This window comes from Alnus glutinosa, chromosome 1, assembly GCF_958979055.1.
Source record: "Alnus glutinosa chromosome 1, dhAlnGlut1.1, whole genome shotgun sequence".
Classification (NCBI taxonomy): domain Eukaryota; kingdom Viridiplantae; phylum Streptophyta; class Magnoliopsida; order Fagales; family Betulaceae; genus Alnus; species Alnus glutinosa.
In genome coordinates, this window is record NC_084886.1 from 3,806,707 (window position 1) to 3,812,359 (window position 5,653).

Below are 5,653 nucleotides of genomic sequence, written 5' to 3' on the forward strand. Positions count from 1 at the left end.
CCATCTGCAGATTCTTTTAATTTGGAAGGTTACTTCGTGGAAATTAAGGCCCAGAGAAAAAAGCCAACACTCGATCCTATATATATATATATATATATGTTGTTTTGTTTCTCTCTTTACGCCACTTGATTTGACATCATACTGACTATTTTACACCTATTAACCTGATATATAAAATCGATGGAGGAAAAATGTAGAAAGAGTTTCACGCAATGCAGGAATTATGATACGCAGTAAAATGTTGCTTAAAATACTAATTGCTTATATATATAAGTATTAATCATATATATAATGCAGGAATTATGATATGCAGTCATATGCATGTAGCACCATAATAACTGATCAGTGTTTGACTAGAATCAGTTTTTCACAATTAAAAAATGCTTTTGATTTCCCTTGAGGGTTTATCTGTTCATCGGTTTTGCAAATGTACTTGTCTCCCTCTCTCTCTCTCTCTCAAAGTATTTTCTTATGAAAAAAAAGGGCATTACCTTAGTTACATACTGAAACACTCTGACTGAAAATAAAACCCAATTAATGTTGGCACAACTTGCACGTAGTTGGTAGAATCTTTCCAAGTATAATCATAAACTTAGCTTCGAAGTTTGTGATGGGTTTGTCATTTCTCGAGATCAACGGCTGAGCATGTGAGATCACATGAGGTTAAAAAGTTTAAATAAACTTTGAGATCCGCATCTCCTCCTAATGATATAACTGCATGTTGTTTTAACTTTTTTCTGTATGTCGACAGGAGATCACCTTAGATTATTGAGAACCTTCCTTAAGATTATCAACATGAACAGTCTTGTAACTCCCCATTGCACATTTTCACTGCCAATCACAATCACCAATATTTTCAACAATTTGTTTACTAATATCATCAGCTCCACAAAGATTCCAAAACTAGTCTATATATGCTGGACTTTTATATGATTATGACCAGATAACATGTGGATTCATGCACCATGGTTAATTATGTTTAGTCAAACGGTAACACTGATATTTCTTGCATGACTTTGTGGATACATATACACCATGGTTAATTATATATATATATCCACAAAGTCTTGGAGTCTTAAGTAGCACACTGGCATGGAAAGCAGTGTAGGGGCGGCCACACATGGTAGTTTGCAGGCATAGAAATGTGGGCCAGTGCTAAAAAATAGAAAGCAGGCTTCACCAGCCAGAAAGCATTCATAAGACCCCTCTGTATGAATCTATTGCTCAGTTATATGTAATGTGGACGCAAGAATCTGCTTCCCCTTTTAAATTATGGGGCTCCTTTCTTTCTCTATCGGAGTTGGTACACACATGCATCCAGAGGGCCGGAGAGAGAGAGAGAGAGTGAGAGATAACGGATCGAGGCATGTAATAACTCATTGATATTAACTAATGGGGGCATGTGGGTTTTCCAGCACCTAAACGTGCGTCTTGGTTTTAAAATCAAGTAGCGATTTCAAAACGCGGTTAATAAAAATATGGGATTTGTTAAGCTTGAAGTTTAGTCATTAAAAACGCACTTTAAACTTGTAAAATCGCTGATCAATGGGCATTGAAAATGAGGGAGAATCAAACGTGATCATTTGTAGAAAAAGCGGGAAGCAGTAGTGAATGAATGCTAGCCTGAATATGCATGAAAATGTTTTAAGCAGGAATTTGCTTTGGTTGGGCCAACTTTTATGCATTTACTTTATCAGGGAAAATGTTCTCCTCGTTTCTCACACCACACGGCACACATAAAGTTGAGATTGGATAAACTTTGGGCATTTTTATAAGAAAGGTTTTCGACATTCTATATATATGGATAGGAAAATGTTAAAATTACAACTCTCACTCAACTATTGCATAACCTTAAGGCACATTGAAATGGAATCTATTGTGTGGGACACACCCCAATGTACCTCGAGGTTGTGCAATAGTTGATGTAGGGTTGTGAATGAATCAAGGCCCATATGGATAATGTTGAGGTTTTGTTTGTACATGGATAAGACTTTTATATATTTTTTTTTTTTTAAGTGGTTCATCTTTAATTTCTTCTACCTGAGAAATGATTTGGAATGAAAAGTTGGGTTATGGGATATGGCAGGCAGATTGGTATATATTAGAGAATTTTTTACTTGGACCATAATTATGTCGGGACATCGCTATACATATATAATTTAAAAGGCATGCGGGAGAGATGAATTATAGCTATTCTATCTAGGCATGATCATAGTAGCACTTGCCCGTTGGAAGTTACAGAAGAAAGGCCTAGATGGTAGAAACTGCAAGCGTTCTCTCAAATGTGACCGAGTCATAGCCTGATGGTCAACTATATATATATATATTCACACTTGGGTGGAATTCAATTATTTATACTTAATTGAAAAAAATACCCAAATGTGAAATATATATATATAGTTGGGAGTTATAGAAGAGAGGCCTAGATGGTAGAAACTGCAAGCGCTCTCTCAAATGTATTATATTAGTTATTCACACTTGGGTGGAATTCAATTATTTATACTTAATTGAAAAAAATACCCAAATGTGAAATATATATATATAGTTGGGAGTTATAGAAGAGTGGCCTAGATGGTAGAAACTGCAAGCGCTCTCTCAAATGTATTATATTATTTATTCACACTTAGGTGGAATTCAATTATTTATACTTAATTGAAAGAAATACCCAAATGTGAAATATCAAGCTGATTTTTTTTTTTTTTGCTGAAAAAGATCCACAAAGACTGAAGTGACATTTTAATCATGTGTATATAATTTTCATGAGCATTTTCCATTGCAAGCCGGTTTTTAAGGGTATATAGATTCTTCTTGTTTAAGTGTAGATTATACAAATGTGATTTATAGTTTTTTTTTTTTTTTTTTTTTTTTTTTTTTTTAAGTTGATTATATATAGACAGAGAAAACGGTTTTTAGTTGTCCATAAAGTTAAAAATAGGGACGGCTCAAAAGTGGATAGTGTGCCTAATTCAAGTTCAAACTTTGTTAAAATATTAATTAAAATGAACAAATTTATTATTTTTTATCAGCTTAAGCTTTTGAGATAAGTAATAATTTAATATGATATAAGAATAAAAGTGTTGAATTAATCCGAACCATGTTTCTGTAATTTCTACATCTCATTTCAATTAAATATTTTACATGTGGAGCCTCACTTATTAAGGTTGAGTTTGAGCCAACATGTGAGAGAGAATGCTATAATATTAATTAAATGATTAAATTCATTAAATATTCCACGTGTTAGACCTTACTTATTAAGGAATAATTTGAACATACACATTAGGAGAGAATATTAATTAAATGATCATTTTATATCAATTTTTTTTTTTAAAAAAAAAAATAAGTGGTGATTTAACTGACTTTATAAAATATTAGCCAACAAAAGAGTATTTAATGAAAGATTTGGCTTAAGTGCTAAAAAAAAAGAAAAAAACCCTACAAAAAATCTATCATAACTTTTTTTTATAGCTTAGAGCATTAGCAATAGCTTTGTCTAAATCTTATTATCTTCCCTTCATATAGGGAAAACCCCTAAAAAACCGCTTGAATTAGATTCTCTATATATTCCCTAAACTAAGGAAATATCAAAAGAACCAAAAGTTGTACCTTACATCTAAGGAAGCAAAAGTGGTTCTCTTAGCATTATTTTAATCTAAAAAACAAAACTTAATCTTTCCTCTCTCATTCATCTATCATTTATTTCAATTATTTGAAACAATATTTAAATAATTTATCTTCTATCTCTCTTTCTCTTAACATTTAATTTAAATAATATTTAAATGATAGGGAAAGTTATTGTGGAGTGCATTTAAATAGGGAAGCAAAAAATGGTTTAATTCATTAAATTAAAAAAATAAAATAAAAAAAAATTAAGAGAAACTGCTACTAGTGCTCTTCCGGCGCCTAAGCCGAATCCTTTAACGAAACTCCACAAAAATAAAAAAGCTAGTAAAGCTATAAATCATGGGTTAAAGTGATTAATTTTTTTTGGGGGGGTCAAAATCATTACAGTACTCAGTTTGATAATGGCGTGCTGGCTGTCAAACTTCGAACTGCAACCAAACGGCACATGGTGTAGCTCTTGAATCTCTTGATCATAAACATACCCTAGAAAAGGATGCCCACATTTATTGGCTTGCGTTTCCATTTGCAGCAGAATTGAAGGCCATCGATTGGCCATGAAAAGAGGATTTAGTGTCATCATAGCCGTACAGATATTTGCATCAGAAAAACGAGTAATGGAGGTTTTGTTTGAAGTCCATTCATGGAGTCTGGCTCTGCCAGTTCTGTGCCCAACAAACAAATGTGTCAATATTCAGAATATACGTTGCATTGGCAATAAACGAGGATCATTCATTGATGCATCAACCGACTATTAATTATACAGCTTGTGCAGGGGGTTTGCCAACTCCTTAATTGAATTATGTCTGCAACAAAGTAAATAAATGAGACGAAAAAGGCAATGCTGCATGTGGTTGGATCCGAATTCCAATAATTTTGATGTTCCGATCGTTAGTAAATGTGAGAGAGTGTTAAAGTTTATTTGTCCGAGCACGTAAGTGGGCTATACGGACATTAAAATTGTTGAGAATCTCTGTCCAAAAAAAACGTCATAGTGCTACCTTCCGAGGATTAATTTTTCGTGCATAAGCTGTAGCCTCTTGTTTCAATATCTTCACATAAGCATTTATGGGAAGATATGCTACTTTTAATTAGCATTGTGAGTGCACATACAGAGATAAATTAGTTAGGTAAACCACCAAAAATCAGTTTAGAAGTTTCTTAGGCCACAAAGAGCACCCCCCATGAAGGATGCATTAGGTTGCATCCATAGTGAGATATATGTTAACGATGGAGGGCTAATTAATATTGTGTCTACATGACAAAGAAAATGTGTAAAAAATTGGAAACATCGTCTCCAAAAAATCTTGCAAAAGAAGGGTAAAAAAGCTTCATGAAATTATTTGACTTAACTATCGAAGGCTCTCCCACCAACCTCATGCCGGTGTCACCTAATGGTCTTTTCCCTTGTTTTGCAGGTGCTCATCGCTCAATCTGACGGGGAAAAATCCGCATCAAAATTAGACAAAGAGATCAAAATTGTCTTTGATTTCGCCTTCTCCAATTTCATTCTATTTAATTTTGTTAGATCATCATCCAAGCTGAAATATTCGATGGAGGAAGAAGAAGTTTAGAGGGCTGAAAGAGCATTAACATGTCAATGTTGAAGCTTAAAGGCTAAAAGATGGCAATTTTATTTATTTATTTTTTATGGTTTAGTTTAAACCAAAAAAAAAAAAAAAAAAAAAAAAAAAAAAAAAAAAAAAAAAAAAAAAAAAAAAAAACAAACTCGTGAATAAAAGAAAAGGATGGGTGGAAAAGGCAAGCAGTTATGTATCATACATGGAGGGATATATATATATATATATGCAGCCACCTCATTTATTTGGATGGGTATTTAATCTTTGGACTGCTATCCATCAAAGCATGGATATCACATTGATGCAATTGGGTCACACCTACACATATAAATATTGTTGAGGGATTGCTTTCAGCACAATGGGATGCGAACCTATAACGTACTTGCATAATAATTGTAAGTTGCTGACCTTTTTTGCTCATGCCTAAGTTACGTTTTGTTATGCACTCTATTACA